Raw genomic sequence first — 20,418 nt, 5'->3', positions numbered from 1 at the left:
TTCTGGAACCCTGGGGAATGTGTGTGGTTTCCCAGGACTCCGGCTGGAAGGAGCATGTGTCTAGTCCTTGACCTCCACTTCTCCATGACCTTCACGTCACCAAAGATCCCAGAGCCCTTTCCTGAAGTCCCTGAATTACAGGCAGAACAGTGGCACTTCTGGCAGCATTTGGGGAAAACGGTCTCTGACTGTCTTCAGGGCCAGGGACGCCCCCTCCATCCCATCCCAGCAGCTAGAAGTCCCACCTCATAGAGGTGAGCCTGCTAGAGCTGCAAGGGGGTTGGGCATCTTCCACTTGGGAGTCATCAGCAGAAGCCCATAGGCACAGACTTCTCCAAGGTCACTCAGAGGTGTCAGACCCTGTGCCTCCTGCCAATCTGAGCCAGGAATTTCTTTCTGCCCACTGGAGGAAACCAACACCCCATGGATGTGCCAACCAGTGGCCCTTCAGAAAGCACTTGTAAGGTCATGCTGACACATGGGGAAGTAGCACCATGGGTGCTTCTGAGTCAGTGGGGCTGTTGGGAGTCAGAGATGCCACCAACTGCAGAGAACCCTCAGCCACAGCATCCTGCCCTGCCTGGCAGGGCCCCAGAGCCAGGGCCCTGTCGTCCCAGAGATGTCATCAAAGAGATGGCAAGGGGCCGGGCCACTGGGTGAGATAAAAGCAAAGAAGGGACGCTGCGCTTTGACCTTGCTTCGCTGCGGGTCCATGTAAATAACCATAAACCCACTCCCTGTGAGGGAGGATGATTGGTCTGGATGGGAACTAAGCACAGAGAGGTGGCCAGACAGACCCAGCCTCCTGATCATGAGGAACCTGGTTCTCTTCCCACTGCACCAGCCCCCTGCCTGTCCCACCAGGCTCCAGCCCATCCACAAGTGCCAGAAAGCCTTACCCCCATAGACGCGTCTCCTCCAACGTGCAGGAGGGTCAGGTTCGACCGCCACTCCTGAGGTATGTGGAGGCTGCCTTTCTCATGACCAGAAGGCCTAGCACACTCAGCCTCCTAGCCTCTGCATGTCCCCCCTTTCTTTGGGGCAACTCTAAGGGGATGTGGTCCTTGGCAAAGCTAGTGCAGAGGAGAAAAAGGGACAGGGCCTCCCCCAGAGGGCACAAAAGGGGCCAGTTGGGGACATCACTAGACTGGTCATCCCATCACTTCTGGGGTGAACTTAAGCCTTTCCATCCAGCCTGGCCTTGGCAGGAATGTGAGTCTCCTCCCCAGGCAGAGGTGAGCAGCTACTGGGTCTTCATACCTTTGGCCACATCCTGCGGGGCTGAGATGGAGCCAGCCTTCCTCTCTCTGTACACCAAGGGGTGTGCTGTAGGCCTGGCCACCCCCACTCAGAGTGTGCACTGTGCCTGCATACTTTCTAACTCACCAGCTGGAAAATAGAGTCTCAGGAGGTCCCCCTGCTCCACCAAGTGACCAGGTGGTTAGCTCTGGAGACCGGGGACATCTGGGGTTGTATGTGTCCCTTGCCACAACACCTGTTCCCCCGCATCTCTGGCTCCCTCCTCCATTGAACTTCCTCCTTGCAGGCAGCCCATCTTCCCCCTCACTCCAGCACACAGGCGCTTGCAGAACTGACTGTCTTGGTGCCACATTGGGAAAAGGGGGAAAGCAGAGATGGGCTGGGAACGTCTCCTGTGCTGCAGACCCACTTGGGGGCCTTTCCCCACCAAGATCTTGAGCCATATTAGGGGGTTTTCCCACACCTAACTTGATCATGGATCTTGAGCCCAACTGCTGAGTCGCTGAGATCCATCATCCAACTCAACGGATGAAAGCCAAGTGCATCTTTCTCCTTCTCAGATCCCCACACCGGGTTCAAAGCAAACCAGCAAACTGTTCATTGTCGGGCTAGTTTCTCCAGTGAGCGAGCAACTTCTGGGGTCCCATAGATACGGGATCTGGTCCGCAAGCACAGCAGTCCTGGCCTGTGGCTCCTGGGGAAGAACTAGCTGTCTGAGTGTTCGGCTCTCACTCTCCCAGCTGCTTGACCCTGTGCTTGCATTGCCCTTTTTCGGGCTCGGTGAAATGACACAAGTAGAGGCCTAAGAACAGTGCCTAGCATAGGGCAAGAACCTCCTCAGCTTCCCAGCCTCTGCGTCGTCACAGGCTGAGCACAAACCTTCGCCCTACCTGGAGCCCAGGTGGCTCCCGGGAAGGCTCAGTCTGAGTGACTCAGGTCACCCTCGGAGTCATTTCAGGAGCCCACGTGGGGCTCCTCAGAGGGGCTGTATGCTCCTGGAAAGGAACCTGGGAGAGCCCAGCTGGTGGCTCTCATGGAGGGTGGAGGGCTTTACCTATCTGTGCAGATCACAGCCTCCCTGTGAGTGGAGGGACACGCCCCACCCTGTCCTCCCTACCCCAGGCCTCCTGGAGGACACCCGTCTGCCCGCCTGCCCACCTGTGCAGTGGCCTGTGGGGACGAGGGGGCTGCAGAGCCCCGCCCCCAGCTTACCCACCCTCTGCACCACAGCATGTTTTCATCTTCCACCCCTCAGCAGCTTTACAATCTCTCAGAGCCAACTCCAGTCTGATGTCCACAAGCTGTCACATGCAGCCCAGGGCAGAAGGAGCTAGAATTCTGCCTGGGAACGTTGCATTCCTGAGCTCCCCGTGATGGTAGGGGCTCCCTCGAAACAGTGCCCTTCCTGCCCCTTCTGGATGGAGGCAACTCGAAAAAGGAAATTCTGATGAATCCACAGATTAAAAAGTAAATTAGAATTAAACATTGTTTAAAACCTGTAATACCTCCAATGGGGAAAGGCCTTTGCAGCAGACATTTGAAGGGCCAAGAGTGAGCAAGACCCACCTCACCTCCACCTCTAGGGGCCAGGAGCCAGGAAGGGGAGGCAGTAACCACAGACCAGGAACCATCAGAGATGCCTCTGCTGAGAGAGGAGAGATGGGGGCAGATGGGGTTGACCCTTGACCCACACCTTGAAAGGAGGCAGGGTTGTGACAGCAAAACTGGGAAAGGACTGTCTGGGAGGGGACCCTGCCTGGGCAAGTGCCTGAAGGGAGGACAGTGGGGGCGGAGTGCTTTGGACAATGGCTGAGATCCAGGGGAAACAGGTGGAAGGTGCCTGTAGGAGTTGTTGGTGGGGGGGTGGGGGTGGGGGGGCAGGAACTGGGGTCTGAGAGACCAGCCATCAGAGGAATGGGGGCTTTGGAGCTGGCAGTGACATGTCCAGGCCAGGATAGAGGAGGCAGATGTGTCTATGACGTGTGGTGAGAACCGGGTGTGGTGGTGGGGGAGACTGCGTGTCTTCTTAAGGGGAGACTGTTGTCTGTATTGGGTGCTTCTGTAGACCCAGCATCTCGCACAGAGCAGGACCCCATAAATATGTCTGGAGCTGATGAAAGGAATGAAAAGATAGGAGGGCAGCAGAGCACGGCCTCTTTGGAGCTGGGTGGCAGTGGGATGTGGAAGGTGAGAGGAGCCTGGAACCCCAGGCTTTCATCCCTAGGTGTCGTCGGCCTGCACCCTGCTGACCCTGCTTTGTTGGGTCCAAGTTATGTGCCTTGGCCTTCGGTTTGGCTGTGGGCATTGAAAGGGGAGACCTGGGTTCGAATGGGGTTCAAACCAAACGTGATCGCTAGCACCCACCTGTCACAGCCCAGGCAATGGACCAAGTCACCCTGCAGGTGGGGACAAGAGTGAAGGGGGCAGAATAAGGAGCCAAGGGAGTGGTCCTGAGTGTAGGATTCGAGAGAAAAGACGAAGATCAGGACAGGAGGAGACCCTGGGTTACCCTGGAGGCCAGGAGGAAATGGAGACAGGGGCGGGAGGAGGTGTCCATTGCATCAGGCGGGCCCCATGCTGCTGGGGCCAGCCTCTACCAGGAGTGGAGGTGATGGTGCTCCCCACCCCCACAACAGGTGCATGTGCCACCCTCTTTGCCCTGTTCTATGTCGACTCCAGTTTAAAGAGCTGACATTGTCCCCCTTTTACTGGTGCAGAAATAGGCCCTAAAAACTGAGGTGATTGTCCTCAGGTCACAGAGCGTGAACAGGGAGGAGTCAGGATCTGAAACCGGGCTGTTGGGGGCCAATACCCACCCTCCTGACCTTTGCACTCTGCTGCCTAACTGCATGCTAAGTCACTTCGGTCATGTCCAACTCTTTGCAACCCCATGGACTGAAGCCCGCCAGGTTCTTCTCTCCTTGGGATTCTCCAGGCAAGAACATTGGAGTGGGTTGCCATGCCCTCCTCCAGGGGGTCTTCCCAACCCATGGGTGGAACACGCGTCTCTTACGTCTCCTGCATTGGCAGGCAGGCTCTTTACCACTAATGCCACCTGGGAAGCCCAGGCTCCTGAGAAATCTGACCTTGATAGAAGGAAGGACGGTGAGAGAGGCAAGCAGGTCAGTGGGGAGAAAAGTCACTCTTCTGGTGACTGGGTCCATCAGCCGCATCCTCAGTCTGTTTATTCATAAAAGATGGTTCTATGGTGGGTGATTCTGTGTCCTGCCCTAGTAGGGACATTTCTGGGGATGCCTGTGAACTGCAGGGCTGAGGCTCATCCTTGCAGTCTCAATGATGCATGTGACATGACTGCAGAGAAGGGGGCCTCTCTGGTGGCCCAAGAGGGACCAGGAGATCCTGAGCCCTGAGACACACATTGGGATCACAGTGGGAGAATGAAAACAGCCCCCTCGAGTCCTGGTGGGGCTCAGTGGCCACTGGCCTGGGGTTGCGAGGCAGCACTTTGAGAAACACTCAAAGTTTGCAGACTTTCCCATTTCCACTTTGTAAAGCGGCGCCCAAGGACACACGCCTTGACCATTGGAAGTTCTGATGAGCGGGGCTTCCTGGGGCTTCTTCAGTGCTCTGGAACTTGGGAAGCCCTCACTTGGCTGGGCCACCTGCTATACTTTTGTCAGCTTCGAATCCCAAATCCAGCTTGATTCCTGTTGTGGGTGGGGAGTTGCTGATGTCAGCCATGCCCCAGTCCCCCTGGAACAACACTTGGCCAGAAGGCTGACTCTCTCACTTGGCCAGGAGGCTGACTCTCTCACCTGTCCTGAGTGACGGAAGCAGGCACTCCACTCAAGAGCGGGCCTGTCCCTCAGGACTGAACCTGTGGCATCCCTTCCCCTTTCTCGTGAGGCCTGCCCTCCCCCCCACACCTCTGCTCAGCAGCTCCCTCACCCCCCGGGGAGTGTTGCCTTTGCCTCTCACTGAGGAGAAGGTGTTTTTTGTCACCCAGTCCAGAAGGCCTGGAGCCATGTCTGCCCCCTTGCTATTGCCAAGGTCACGGAATGCCCAGAAAAGGGATCATTGCAAATCCCAACAAAATGCCACCCCCTTCCGCAGGGACACAGAGCTCTGACCCTCCTGTGTCCTGGCCGGGGACACAACAAGGGCTCCCGGGAGGCTGTCATGCTTCCTCCTCAGCCCAAAGGCTGAAGGTTGGGTTAGGAAAGACCACTGTGGCCCTTGGAGCAGCTCCTGCGGGGTACACGTGGACCACGCCCTAAACAAAAGGCCTGTTCAGATGAGACCCATCCGCCACCCTGGGCCTGACGCCACTACACAAGGGACTCTCGTTGCTCGTAGGAACGACCCTGCTCCTGATCCTCACCTGTGCTCCACCCCTTCCTTCACTGACCCAAGAAACAAGGGCACAGACAGGGCCACTGCCCCCAGGAATCACAGTCAGTGGGGGAGGAGGTGTGGGCTCCAACCCATGGAGGTGCCACTCAGGCCCAGTGGGCACAACACGACAGGACAAGGTGCAGCCACAGGGTCAGGAAGCGAGGAGGCGAGGATGGAGCTGCTGTGCTTCTCCCTGAAGACAGAGAAAGGACAGGGTGGCTTTCTGGGCAGGGAGAGCCACATACGAAGGTGCAGAGATGGCTGGTGGTTGCAGCGGTGGTGTGGGGGCTGGGGGGAGTCCTCATGAGAGGGATGCGGGGTTAGTTGAGGAAAGATCTTGGAGGCTGCTCATCTGTTTTGGTAGGAGTCACACCAAGCAGCATGTGGGATCTTAGTTCCCCGACCAGGGATTGAGCCCACACCCCCTGCATTGGAAGCACAGAGTCTTGACCACTGGACCAGGGAAGTCCTAGGCACTGCTCATCTTTATTTTTTGTTGTTGTTCAGTCGCTCAGTCGTGTCTGACTCTGCAACCCCATGGACTGCAGGCACGCCAGGCTTCCCAGTCCTTCACTATCTCCCAGAGGTTGCTCAAACTCATGTCCATTGAGTCAGTGATACCATCCAAATATCTCATCCTCTGTCTTCCCCTTCCCCTCCCCTCAATCTTTCCCAGCATCAGGGTTTTTCCCAATGAGCCCGCTCTGCATCAGGTGGCCAAAGTATTGGAGTTGCAGCTTCAGCATCAGTCCTTCCAATGAATATTCAGGGTTGATTTTCTTTGGGATTGACTGATTTGATCTCCTTGCTGTCCAAGGGACTCTCAAGAGTCTTCTCCAGCACCATAGTTAGAAAGCATCAGTTCTTCAGCACTCAGCCTTCTTTGTGGTCCAGCTCTCACATCTGTACATAACTACTGGAAAAACTGTAACTTTGACTATATGGACCTTTGTCAGCAAAGTGGTGTCTGTGCTTTCTAATATTTATTTATTTATTTAGCTGTGTTGGGTCTTAGTTGCAGCATGTGGGACCTTTGATCTTTGTTGTGGCATATGCAGAATCCTCACGGCATCCTTTGTCGCATTGCCTGGACTCTCTAGTTGTGGCTAGGGCTGTGGAGCGCGTAGGCTTAGTAGTTGCGGTGCATGGGCTTAGTTGCTCCACAACATGTGGGTGGGATCTTAGTTCCCTGACCAGGGATCGAACCCATGTCCCCTGCATTGCATGATGGAGTCTTCACCACGGCACCACCAGGGAAGTCTAAGACACTACTCATCTTTAAAGGAAAAATGTGCCCTGGCCAGGACACAGGAGGGTGTAAACAAGGAGGCATCTCTGCACCTAAGAGTCAGAGCACCTGTGTCCCTGCAGAAAGGGGGTGCTATTTTGTTGGGATTTGCAATGGCTTTTCAGGCATCCCGTGACCTTGGAAAGAACAAAAGAACAGATGAGGCCCCTCTGTGGGTCTGAGCTGGGTCATGAATCCAGAATGGGGGAGAGGGAGCTGACAGTCCCTGGAGGCCCCCACCCTGTCCCCTGCCCATAGTTCCCTTGGGAGCCCTGAGCTGCTCAGCTAATATGATTGCCACAGCCCCCCGACAAAACACACACAGAAAGCCTGTGTATCAGGCTGGGCCCTCATTCCCTTCCTCACCCAGGGCTGGAAGGTTCTGGCAAAGCCCACTGGGGTACTGCTGGGAGGGATGTGGAGGAGAGGGTTTCTCCCCACCTTCCTGTAGCCTGGTAACCATGGTAACAATGGGGAACTGCTGGAGGCTTCCAGCCACCTGCTGGGTTGTATGGATGCCGAGGGCCAGGCGGGGACCCACGGTACAGGCGTATGGGCCCCGGGCAGCAGCCTTTGTGAGCAGCAGGAGAGGGGGCGGCAGGTGCAGCCCCAGTCACCCAGGCCTCTGCAAGCAAAGGGCCCTGGGTCAGGGGCTGAGGGCACAGGTCAGGGGACACTTCCCCAGTCCCTTGAGGGAATGAGAGGGCACTTTCTCCAAGGTTCATGCAGAGCCCCTGGTCTCTAAAGCAGCCCTGAGCCAGCAGGCATATAAACTGTTATAGGGTCTATTTAATTTATTATCGAGTGGGTGGGCTGAGCTCGAGTAGCCAGCAGTCCTCAAGAAAGTCCCTTTGGGCTCCTTACTCTTTGACACCATGTGGTCCAGCCACTCGTTTTAGGGAGAGAGAAACTGGAGTTCATGGAGGCATCAGACTTGTTGGCAGCATGGGGCCCCCAAGCAACTCTCTGACCGCCAGCTGGTGTCCACTCCCTGAGCCCCCAGCCAGCATCCCATAAGTCTCTCTGAGCTCCCAGTGTCTGGTCCCTCCTAGAATATGTGCCCCCTGAAGATAGGTCATGTCTGTCCAGTCACCTCTGTACCCCCAGCTCAGCCCTGGGGCAGGTGCATGGCAGAAGCAGGTGCTTGGCAATGATCAGAAATGATGGACCCTCCCAGAAGGCAGAACAGGGTAGGCTGGTGGCTGCCACCTCACTCAGGAATATCAGAGAAGTGAAACCCCTGGGCAGAAACCAAGTGCCAGAGCATCCCCGGAACCACCTCCATTCATCAGAGCACTTCTGGGGTGCACCTGCATCCCCCAACTCAGTCCCTTCCCTTCTTTCATTAACCGGACAGCCAGTGCCTAGTCCTCCAGATAGACACTCACTGCTCTGTTCATGTGGGTGAATATGGGCTTCTCAGGTGGCACTACTGGTGAAGAGCCCCCCTGCCAATGAGGAGACATAAGAGACTCAGGTTCAATCCCTGGGTCAGGAAGATCCCCTGAAGGAGAAAATAACCACGCACCCCACTGTTCTTGCCTGGAGAATCCCATGGACAGATGAGCCTGGTGGGCTACAATCCATGGGGTCGCAGAGTCAGACACAACTGAGTGACTTAGCATGCCGCACGTGGGTGAATATTGCTGGTGGGGTAGGACCTCCAGGGCCGTCACCCTCCCTGTAAGCCTAAGGAAATCTCACCTGACCCAGGCTGATTTCCTCGACTTCCATGAAACCTTGGTCCTTCGAGCCACTGCATTGCAGGTGTCCAAGGCCCACCCTCACAACCCATTCCCTCACTGTGTTCACATCTCCAGGGCTCAGAGCTGCGGAGAGGTGATGCCACAGTCCTGAGCACCCTCCACCCCTCTGTTTCTTGTGAGGCTCCATTCCAGGAATGAAGTCCTAGTGCCGGTTCTGGCACTGCCCTCCTGCCTCCCCGTCTGTCCACTCATCTGCCCCAGGAACCTCCGGAGTCCCTGCTTGGAGGAGCTGACTTGCAATGCACTGGCCACCTGGTGATCTTTGAGTCCTTGAGCTGAAGCCATGGGACCAGGCCTGGGCTACCTGGAAGCAGGCACAGGCTGTTCCCACTGTGGGCTCCCTTATTCCATCTCCCTCAGGCAGACCGCTCCATTGATGGATCGTCTGCAAAGTATCATATCCTGGGGCACAATCCTGCCGCACCTTGAACAACAGGCAGTGCCCCAGGGAAGGCAAAGCAGCCGTGGCCTCTGGGACCTGGCACCCAGCCAGAGGTGGCAGTCGGCAGGGATACACCCCTGCAGCTGAGGGTGAGACAAAGCCAGGTGTCAGAGCCTGTGTGCTGAGGCAGCTATGGTCCAGGGACTGGCATCACAGGCTGATGGCCACAGGCTCCCAGCCGCCTGGCATCTGGACAGATGAGCCGTGTCCTGCAACCCGGCAGCCTCCACAAACAGACCACATGCTCAGTGCCCAGCAGCCACATTCATGTGTTTATAGCAGAGCCACTTAATCATGTGGAGATAATTCCTTCGAACTGCAGAAACCATCCCGGGGCATCCCGATTGAGTGGTCCCAGGTGGCAGACAGAGAAGGCCATGTCCCATGGGCAGGTTTCCAGGGAAGCTGATGGTCTCCAGGAGGGAGGCTAGATGACCGAAAGCCTTTGCCCTGCTCCAGAAAGGAGGCAGGCACTTCACATGATGCTGGAAAAGGATGCTGATGCTGGTGGTGACGGTAGTGGTGATGATGGTGCTGGTGGGGATGATGATGGAGATGGTGGTGATGAGAATGACGATCATGTTGCTGATGGCAGCAATGATGATGACCATGATGGTAGTGCTGATGAGGATGATGATCATGTTGCTGATGACAGCAGTGATGATGACCATGATGATGGTGCTGGTGGGGATGGTCTTGATGGGATCGGTGGTGATGGTAGTGAAGATGGTGGTGGTGTCGATGATGCCGATCATGTTGCTGATGACAGCAGTGATGATGACCATGATGATGCAGAAGAGAGAGCTAGGGTGGTGACTCTCCTGTCCTTATTTGTATCAGCAGCTGCCCTTGGTCCGGGATTTGCTCTGTCAGGCTCTTGCTGAAACCCATGAGCATTTACTCTTAATCCTCCAGCTACTCCAGAAGTTGGTGCTTCATGGGTGAGAACGAGTTTCGTGCTCAATCTCAGGTCTCACAGCCACCAGAGGACTCTGGGCCCCGGATCACCTCACTCGTGGCCTTGCCCCTGGGCCAGAGTGGCCAGGATGCCTGGTAAGGGGAAAGCACAAGAAGGCCCAGCCCAGCCCCCAGCTTGGTGCTGGCAGAGCCCCACGTGGGACTCCCCATGCTACCCCTAGAGTCTGTCTTCCCCTGCCTCATACACACAAACACCCCACCAGAAGGGGGTCACTGAGTCAGCAGTGATGCAGTTGGGAGGTGGGACCCCCTCCCCACGTCCTGGATGCTTTCCCCTCCTGCCGGCAGAATCGTGGGGCTCTCCACTTCCCTGACTCACATCACTGCCTGAGCACCTTCCCAACAGGGAGTCATCACTGCAAGAAACTGACTCACATCCCATCATTTTTCCATAATTCACTTAAACATGATCTTAGGGGTTTAGCAATTTTTCACCCTTCCCAATAGTGCCATCATGAGCACTGGTGTGCATCTAAGTTTATTTCCTCTTGAATGGTTGTTGTTCAGTTGCTCAGTCATGTCCGACTCTTTGCAACCCCATGAACTGCAGCACTCCAGGCTTCTCTGTCCTTCACTATCTCCTGGAGTTTGCTCAAATTAATGTCCATTGGGTCAGTGATGCCATCCAACCATCTCATCCTCTGTTGCCCGCTTTTCCTCCTGCCTTTGATCTTTCCCGGCATCAGGGTCTTTTCCAGTGAGTTGGCTCCTCTCATCAGGTGATCAAAGTATTGGAGCTTCAGCTTCAGCATCAGTCCTTCCAATGAATATTCAGGGTTGAGTTTCTTTAGGATTGACTGGTTTGATGTCCTTGCTGTCCAAGAGACTGTCAAGAAGTCTTCTCCAGCACCACTATTCAAAGGCATCAATTTTTTGAGGCTCAGCCTTCTTTATGGTCCAACTTTCACATCCATACATGACTATGGAAAAACCATAGCTTTGACTAGACGGACCTTGAATGGTTAGGTTATGTTTAAATAAGTAGGATTTCTGGATCCCAGGCTCTGGGCCTCTGTTACCTGATAACTTTCTGAGAAAATTGTGCCGCACACCCCCAAAGCAGCAACGCCTCACTGGAGTAGCTTCCTCACAGCTTCACCCTCAATGAGTATTTTCATTTAAAAATGCATTTTTTTTTCCTGTTCATTACAAGATTGCAAAGGCGCAGTGCCTGATGGCTTCCTTTTGCATCCCTTTTAATTCAACAGAGCCTTTAATGGATGAGATGGAGTAAAGCTGGCTTTCGAATTGCTAGTGTAGTGCTGCATGGGCAAGATATTAATCTTTCATGCCTCTGTCATGTGGTCCCAGCAGTGTAATCCTCTTTGAAATCATTTGTTGTTTATTCTTACAGTCCCCTGACAGTGGGGAGAGCCCCAGGAGCCTATTCACTAACGCAAGAGAGCTGCAGAAATTTGCCTGCAGACACCCACTCCCCTCAAGGTGTGGAACTGCACCAGGGCTGGGGGCACAGGGCCCCAGCAGAGGGTCACAACCCCCAGAGAGAGCAGCTTCCACCTACAACCTGCTAAGGTTAGGGGGTTTCCAAGGGTGGCTGGTGAGTCTGCTTCCCAGGGCTCCTGGAGAAGATGACCACAAGTGGAGGAGTTCAAAATGGCCATGTTTGTTCGCTGGCCGCTTTGAAGGCTGGAAGTCTAAAATCAAGGTGCCTGCGGGACTGGTTCCCTGTGGAGGCTCTGAGTCTGCTCCAGGCCTTTCTCGACATCTGGCATCACTGGCCATCCCTGGCCCTCCTTGCTTTGGTAGATGCATCACCCCAAACTCTGCCTCCGTCCCATGCCTCCCTCTCTGCATCTGTGTCTTCTCCTCTTGTAAGGAAACCTGTCACTGGATTTAGGGTCCGCCCCAAGTGGTGCTAGTGGTAAAGAATCTGTCTGCAGTGCAGGAGATGCAGGAGACGTAGGTTCGATCCCTAGGTCGGGAAGGTCCCCTGGCAGAAGGCAGGGCAACCTAATCCAGTAGTCTTGCCTAGGAAATCCCATGGGCAGGGGAGCCTGGCAGACTACAGTCCACGGGGTCACAAAGAGTGAGACACAACTGAGTGACTAACACACAGGTCAATCCAGGATGTGCCTGCACATGCTCAGGAGCTCAGTCATGTTCGACTCTTTGTGACCCCGTGGACTGTAGCCCACCAGACTCTTCTGTCCATGGGATTTCCCAGGCAAGACTACTGGAGTTGGTTGCCATTTCCTCCTCCAGGGATCTTCCCAACCCAGAGATTGAAATCCATGTCTCCTGGCAGATTCTTTACCACTGAGCCACTTAGGAAGCCCCAATCCAAGATAACATGCCTTAATTATATGTGCAATAACCTTTTTGCTGCAGAAGGGCATATTCAACTGTACCAGGGATCAGGACTTTGACATGTCTTTTGATGGGCAGGTCAGGAAGATCCGCTGGAGAAAGGATAGTCTACCCACTCCAGTATTCTTGGGCTTCAGCTGGTAAAGAATCCACCTGCAATGCAGGAGACCTGGCTTCAACCCCTGGGTTGGGAAGATCCCCTGGAGAAGGGAAAGGCTACCCACTCCAGTATTCTGGCCTGGAGAATTCCATGGACTGTATAGTCTATGGAGTCGCAAATAGTCGGACACGACTGAGCAACTTTCACTTCACTTCACTTCACTTCTTTGATGGGCAGGGACATGGTTTGAGCCACTACAGCAGGTTTCTGCCACTGATTCCCACCACTGCCCCCAGAGCCCCCTCTGTGGTTTTCTTTCTGGTCTTCTGATTCTTCGTCGTTGAGAGGGACTGCATGTCAGGTGTTACTGTCTACGGGGCAAAAGTGGAAGGGTGGCAGGTGGACCTGGGGTTGAGCTGGGTTGAGTTGGATCACCCTACTGAAAAGCCAGCAGTTGCACCCAGAGCTGGGGCCCATGATGAGGAATGGGATCCAGTATGGAGTCACCCTGTCCACAGTTGCCAGTGTGCTTAGAGGGCAGAGTCTCCTCCTGGCCTCAGAGCAGTGGGCAAGCAGCCTGGGGAGGCCTCACAGAGCTCAACTGTGGGTGACAGGGTAAGCAGGTGAGACAGGACAGCGTGTTCCATCAAGGGCAGATGGGAGGCATTCAGAGAGCCCCCCATATTCAGGATGTGAGTCTGTGCTTCCCCAGGGAGGGGCAAGTTTATGCTACAGTGTTTAGTCGGATCCATCAGACACTGGCGAGCAGCCTTTTTCTCAGCCTCCCTATTCCCTCTACAAAAGACAACAAGGTCCATCCCCCAGCATCTCCTAAGGGTCACCATTAAAATCCACCTGAATTCCAGGGGTCCAGCACCGCCGTGTGTGTGATCATGCAAAGTTCCGGGGATCAGCCACGGATAGTCAGCCTCATGCTGTGCCAGGCACTGACTGTGCCAAGTACAGGGGAGAGGCTAGCTGGACACGGTGGCCAGAGGTCCCTGAGCAGCACTGGCCAGAAGTAGGCGGCCCCCATCCCCACAGCCCACCACCAGCCCCTCAGTGTTACCACCGCGGGTGAGGTGAGAACACCCACCACTCCCCAAGGCCTCCCGGCCCCAGGTCATCCAGAGCCCTAGAGAGAAAGAGACTCCAGCATGACTGGGGGAGGGGACTGGGGACTGTGTGTCCAGGGACTGCTTGGTGGCACAAGAGGGCGCCAGTGCGTCCACTTAGACTGGAGAGACCAGCTTTGAGACTGCCTGTCAGGGGGACACCAGCATGCCAGCCTCTCCCTTCTGCTGCCATCCTGGGGGGTAAGCAGTTAAAAAACCCACCCCTCTCCCCCGACCAGGGAAGCAGCTTGGAGCTGCTTCATCCATCCGCCTGCCGAGAGCTGGGACCGCCTCTGCTCTCTCCCGTGTCTCTGCTGAGTCAGGCTTTGAATCACTGCAGGAATCGCAGCCCTGATCACTGGCGGCAGGAGGCGGGGGGGGGGGGGGGGGGGGGTGGTCCTTCCTCCCTACCCCCAACTCTGTGTTTTCCTCCCACCTTGACTCAGCTGGAAAGACCCCAGTCCACTGTTATAGGTGAGGAGACATTTCTCTGTCCCTTCTATTCAGGATGCCCTTTGAAGAATGGGGAAAACCAGGTTCACTGTTGGTCTGACCACTTGGGGGAAGGGTATGCGTGTGCTTGGACCTCCTGCCCCCTCCCCGCAACCGCAGTTCTTGGGTTCATTGATTGTCTCGCTCAGAGGTGGATGCAGAGCTTCTGTCTCTGACGCCCCAGCCAGGTACTCGCAGCACTGCAGCCTCAGCCAACCGACTGGAGATGCGCACCGTGCTGGCCGCAGAGTGCCCTGGGCTCAGTTCTGCCCTTGGGTGCTGCCTGGAGTCCTCTGAGATTGCAAACCGCCCCCCAGGGAGCTGGTGAGTGGCAGGGCAGGGGGAGTCCAGCCTCACCCAGATCTTCTCACCAGCACCGGTGGGGAGGGAACCCTGGAGGTGGGCCATTTAGACCTGCAGTTCTTTTTCTCTTTGGGATGAAGGGCAGAGCTTGGGTTTCACAAGGAAAGGCCCTCCAGGCAGTCAGCTGAGTCCCTGTTCTGCAGCAGGAAGCCCCTGTCCCCCTGATGGTGGCCAGCACAGGGGACAGAGCTCTCTGGTCCCACTGTTCTTTATGTTTAAGACCCTCTCCCCCTGAAGGACAAGCTCCTGGCACCAGAATGGGGGAGAGATGCTCTCATCATGAAAAGAGAGCAGGGGTGGGGGAATGTTGGGGACACAGCTCTGCCCCCCAGCACACCCCCACTCAGATCTCACACTGTGTGGGGCCCCCCGACCCCAAGCCTCCTCCAAGGGGCTGCTTCATGTTGGGCTACCTGGTGGGGAGATGCCTGTTGAATTGATTGTGGCCTGGCTTCCCAGAGGGAGCAGCCCCTCCTCCATCACTCTGGGAGGATCCACTGAGGCAGGAGAGAGAGGAGAGCAAACACACTCCTGGGTACACTTCATCCCAGGGGAGGTGGGAACGGGCCCAGCCCTTCTGCCTCCCCCCAGAGGTATGGGGCACACTCTCTGAGGCTATGTTTGAAATGTTCTCTGACTGGATGTCCGAGTCACCCAGATGGCTCTCAGGACCTTGTGGCTATCACCGCCTACCTGGTGGAGACCTGAGTCCTTCGTCTTCACTGGCCCTGTGGAGCATCTGCTTTTCAGAGCAGCAGGAGGCTGCTCGGTGCTGGTCTGGGACATTGACCATGAGGTTGCAGGTCCTTCCACATGTGGAGCTCGGTGCCACCTTCCTGGACTGGCCAGGGTGGAGCATACAGGCGGTGGGAGGAAAGGGCTTCCCTGGCATCTCACGGGGTATGTGAACGGACAGCAGACCTTGGGCTGCCGGCTGATAGAGTGGGCCCGTGTGTGTGTCTGTGTGTGTATGCACATGTGTGCTTGTGTGTGTGTACACACACACACACACACACACACACACACCTTCAGAGGCACATCCCGCACCCAGGCCGTCATTATAGCACTTCCCCAGGGCTGGCCTGGAGTGCTCCATCCTGCCGGGGTTCTGGTCTCTCCCTAGACTGTCTGGATAAACTTCCTATAATGGGAGGAACTCTGATACACTTTCACAAAGGGGGATTTTAAATTAGTTCTAAAAAAAAAAAAGAAAGGACTGCATGCTGACCCAGAATTCACTTTGCCCTGTGCAGTCTATGCACCTCCTCCTGGGACTTCCGGAGATGAGATTCTGAGGCCACAGGTTCAGGAAGCACTGTCTCTCCTGTACTCTGGTCCCCCTGTCTCTCTGTCTGTCTGCCTGTCTCTGTCTTTGGCAAGTATTTCCACACTCCAGCCACCGGCCTTTCATCTGCTGCTATGAGTCATATGTGCACACAGCCAGATCTGTTTCTGAGTTTGCGTTTCTCTTTTAGATGGTTAAACTTTCTTCTTAAATAGGCTTATTTTGAAATGAAACTCGCTGTTCCTGCAATCAAGGGAAAGCCAACATTACTTGTCATAATTTAGAGATCACTAGAAAAATAAGTAGATAAATTTTAGATTCAAGAACTATCTGAAGTATGACCAGAACACACAGACTTTGAAAAATCCCTGTCTTGGGGATCTCATAGCGATTGTTTTCGGGGAACTGGGGAATTGCTGCCTGCCCCTCCCCCTCCAATCATCCCCATTCCCCTGGTCACAGGTGGAATACCTGGTCCAGGGTTATTCATGTTCCAAGGGCAAGTTAACAAGTCCTTCCTCATCCCTGCTCAGGTAAATAAAAGGGGTTGGAAAGCCTAAGGGGAAGAGGGGTGGGTAGTACATTGTATCCCCCAGTTGGATTTAGGCAAGAGAGGGAGATTTTATTGGGGATGAGGGTGCCCAGGGGCTGGGCTGGTATTCGAATGTCAAAGATTTAGACCGGAAAGCTGTAGAGAGCATTCTTCTCCAGGAATCATCTGAGAGTCTGGAAAAAATGGCAGGAAGTGGCCTTAAGAATGTTGACTTTGGAGTCAAGTAGACCTGCCCCAGCTCTTTGCTTCTTGGGGCATCAAGGAAGGTCATTTAGAAGATATGAATAACAGAGGTGTTAGAAATTAAAAGTGTCAATTCCTCCCCACTGTTGGTTAACCACTGTAGTGTAATAGTATGGGGTGACCGGGGCAGGCTGGAGAAGCAGCCATGGCATTGGACCCCAAGGCTGGTGACTTTGCCAGCAGATGATGTTGCTCCCCCAGGGGGAGTGGCAGGAACAGGTGTTGGGGCTACCATAGGTACAGGAGCATCAGGGAATGGGACTCTGGTGACAGGCGGACAACCCGAGGCTGGCAGTGAAGATGGGCAAGAGAGAGAATGTTCCAGAGGAAGCCATGTGGATGGAGCCAACAGGCAGCCAAGGTCAGAGGGCCTCAGGTCAGAGGGGTGGGATGGAGATGCATCTGTGGGCTCATGGGCATGGAGGTGAGAACTTAAGCTCAGAGCATTGTTCAGCAGGGGAGATTCCAAAATAGCAGTGCTTGGAGGAAGCGGAGGCAGCCTGGGGTGAAGGTGGAGGGTGTGATAGAGGTGGAAGTTGTAGAGGTGCTAGAGGTGGTGGAGGTGGAAGTGATGAAGATGAAAGTGGTGGAGGTGATGGACATGAAGGTGGCGGAGGGAGTGGAGATGGAGGTGGTGGAAGTGATGGAAGTGAAGACGGTGAAGGTCATGAAATTGGTGGAGATGATGAAGGTGGAGATGGTAGAGATAGTGTGCAAGTGTATATACATGTTCTCACATGCATATACATGTGCTCTATGTCTATGCATGCATACCTGCCTCTGTACATGCGTCATGAACCAAGGGTCACCCTGGTCAGGAACTCCACACCTGATAGAGACTGTCAAGTCCAGTGATGGCCTGCAGTCCCAACCTGGGCCTGTGTGGGCTGCACTCTCCCACCATGAAACCCCTTGGAGGAGGTGCTGAGGTTGCAGGAAGAAGGAGCACATGATCATGCTGAGTGGGTGTGACCTGCCTGCACATGTTCAGCACCACCATGTCCCAGGACAAAGGATTCCCCAGGGAATGAGACTGACCCAGTGGCTGCCCTGTGGGCTCACCGTCTGGTTGGAGGACAGCCAGGTGGTGTCTCCACAGGTTAGGGTACAAGCTCCTCAGGAAATGCACATGCTGACATGATGGATGGGCCCCTGGAGAGGTGACATCTGAGTGGGGACACACAGTAAGAGTGTCCTGGGCAGAGGGGTGGCACCTGCCAAGGCTCAGTGACAGAAGAGAGGGGAGGAGAACCCCAGCCCCACATGGGTGTTCCATGCACTCCTCAGACTGGACGCAGCCACCACCAGTCTCCAGAACACCCCCAACCTGCTGCACCCCACCACTTCCCCCATCTCAGGAGCTGGCAGTTCTTCTGCAGAAACCTGAGAGTCACCCTGCACCCCCACCTTCCTCTAAGGCCCCACATCCACCTAAGAGCTGGCTTTTTGGTCTCCACCTCCCAACTCCACCAGTCACCCGGCCACCCCAGCCTGGGCCTCCCCAGCTCCCACCTGGATCATCGATGGTCTCCTAATGAGACCTCCCGCCTGACTCTGCCTTTTGTCCCCCCACCCTTTCTACTCTCACCCTGGAAAGCACGCTGTCTCACCCTTGTAGGGAGGAAGTGTTTGACTGTTCCTCTCTTCTGGGGGGCAGCTCAGAGCTGTGGTTCAGAGGAGGGACTCCCAGGGCTGTTGGGGGGCCATGGCCAGACTGACTTACCCACCCTGAGCCTCAGTTTCCCAGCCATCACCAGTGATGGGTAATAAGCAGTATGAGCCTCACAGGGTGTGGGGTGAACGCTAAGTGAATGAGTGCACATAGAAGCCTTTATCCTGGCTCCTCGAACCTCGGCACTCAGTCCCCAGCAGCTTGGACTGGTCCTCGCCCAAGGATGAAGTCAAGGATGCTGCTCAGGTGCACGTCTGGTACCTTCTCCATCCACACCCCTCAGAGGGCACTCAGGTGTCCTGGACCCCAAGCTATTCGAAGCCCAGTGTCAATGCAGGGTGCTGAAGGCCCAGCCCTTCCCCAGGAGTGGACGGGTCATTGTGTCGAGGAGAGTGACGCAAGGCTGCAGGCCAGAGCTCGAGGGCAGGCAGCCCCACCTCCTATGGCACCTTCCAGGTGCCATGTTGAGGCACCATGAGCAGGATTTTAAAATTCTACACTTATTTCATCTCAGTGCAGGAGCGGGAAAGAGAACATACAGTCTGTGTGAGCAACCCAAATCAAAAATAAATGAGGCAAGAAGAGGAACCAAAAATAGTCAACATCAGAGGCAGCAGCCTGCAACAGTGGCCAGCTGTCCCCGGCGAGCGGTTAGGAGGGAGGCTTTACGTGTATTACTAGGAACAGATTAATCAGGCCTGCAGTCCAATGATAAATCAGAATTACTAGCAAAGTAAAAGAGGTTAATGAGGACTCAGGGGGCACAGTGACTCTGTGCCTTCTCCCCTCCTCCCCAGCACCCCACTAGGCAGTGGGGGCACAGGCTTGGCCAGCAGGCAGCATGAAAGTCATCTATAAGTGAGGGGGTCCCCTTCCTGACCAGAATGTCCCTACAAAAGGACAGAGCAGAGCTGCGAGTGCCATGGATCTTGTAAGGATCCACACTCCATCTTTTTTTGGTGGATGTCACCTCTTTTAATAGTTGTTCAGTCGCTCAGTTGTGTCCAATTCTTTGTGACCCCATGGACTACAGCACACCAGGCCTCCCTGTCCATCACCAACTCCTGGAGATTACTCAAACTTATGTCCATTGAGTTGGTGATGCCATCCAACTATCTCATCGTCTGTTGTCCCCTTCTCCTGCCCTCAATCTTTCCCAGCATCAGGGTCTTTTCTAATGAGTCAGCTCTGGGAATCAGGTGGCCACAGTATTGGAGCTTCAGCTTCAGCCTCAGTCCTTAGAGATAAAAGTTCTGCGAACTATGACCGGAGGGCCAGATCCAGCCTACCACCTGTTTTTTGTTTTTTGTTTTAATTTTTTTGATGTGGGCCATTTTTAAGGTCTACTGAATTTGTTACAATATTGCTTCTGTTTTATGTTTTTTTTGGGGGGGGTTGGCTGAGAGGCATGTGGGATCTTAGCTCCCAAACCAGGGATCAAACCCACATCCCCTCCATTGGAAGGTGAGGTCTTAACTACTGGACCACCAGGAAAAGTCCCTGTTTTTGTAGGTAAAGGTTTAGTAGTTTTTTGTTTGTTTTTTCTTTTCTTGGCCATGCCTCTTGGCAAACGGAATCTTATTTCCCCAACCAGGGGTGGAATCCATGTCCCCTGCAGTGGAAGCTCAGAGTCTTAACCAATGGCCTGCCAGGGAAATCCCTATAAATAAAGTTTTATTGACATACAGCCACACCCTCTCATTCACAAATTGTCTCTGGCTGCTTTCACAGGGCAGAGATTCACAAAGCCCAAAATATCGCCCTCTGGCCCCTCGCTGCACAGGCTTTGGTCCCCACCATAGATGTCTTTCATCAGATGCTCCAACATCCAGAGGGGTATCCAATCCATCAAAAGACATCTCCCAACAATGGGGGTTTGTTTGGTGGTGTTTCAGATTGCTGATGTTGGTTAGGGCTTTGGAGATGTCGTTTGAGTCAAAAAAGATTCTGCAGTAATTTGCTTTCTCTCATGCAAGGAACATCTTTGGGGTAGACACATTTGAGTCACATGATTAACCTCAGACCCCGAAGGTTAACAGCCGCAGGAAAGCCCTGGGCCCCACCTGCTAGCCACCCTCCCTGCTCTATTCCCCGGACATCTGAGGGGGAGGAACAGGTGGGCCCCCACAGGGCAAGGCAGAGCAGGCCCTCTTGGGGGTCCTCTTTCCTGTGATGTC

General features: G+C 54.7%; 1 protein-coding gene across 7 annotated transcripts in view; it reads left to right on the top strand.

The window, feature by feature from the left end:
• The window catches only part of KCNAB2 (potassium voltage-gated channel subfamily A regulatory beta subunit 2), a 95,993-nt gene that overhangs the window by 2,207 nt on the left and 73,368 nt on the right, over nucleotides 1-20,418 (top strand). The window contains exon 1 of one of the 7 annotated variants that reach the window (XM_059875496.1): nucleotides 12,966-13,834. The exons of 5 other annotated variants lie outside the window; for them this stretch is intronic. The gene's annotated coding sequence lies outside the window, so the exon portion shown is untranslated. Of the gene's footprint in view, nucleotides 1-12,965; nucleotides 13,835-20,418 lie in introns of those variants that run through there. One more of the 7 variants, XM_059875498.1, reaches the window with a different exon arrangement.

Source organism: Bos taurus, chromosome 16, assembly GCF_002263795.3.
Source record: "Bos taurus isolate L1 Dominette 01449 registration number 42190680 breed Hereford chromosome 16, ARS-UCD2.0, whole genome shotgun sequence".
NCBI classification, from domain to species: domain Eukaryota; kingdom Metazoa; phylum Chordata; class Mammalia; order Artiodactyla; family Bovidae; genus Bos; species Bos taurus.
This window is presented reverse-complemented; position numbering and strand designations above follow the sequence as displayed.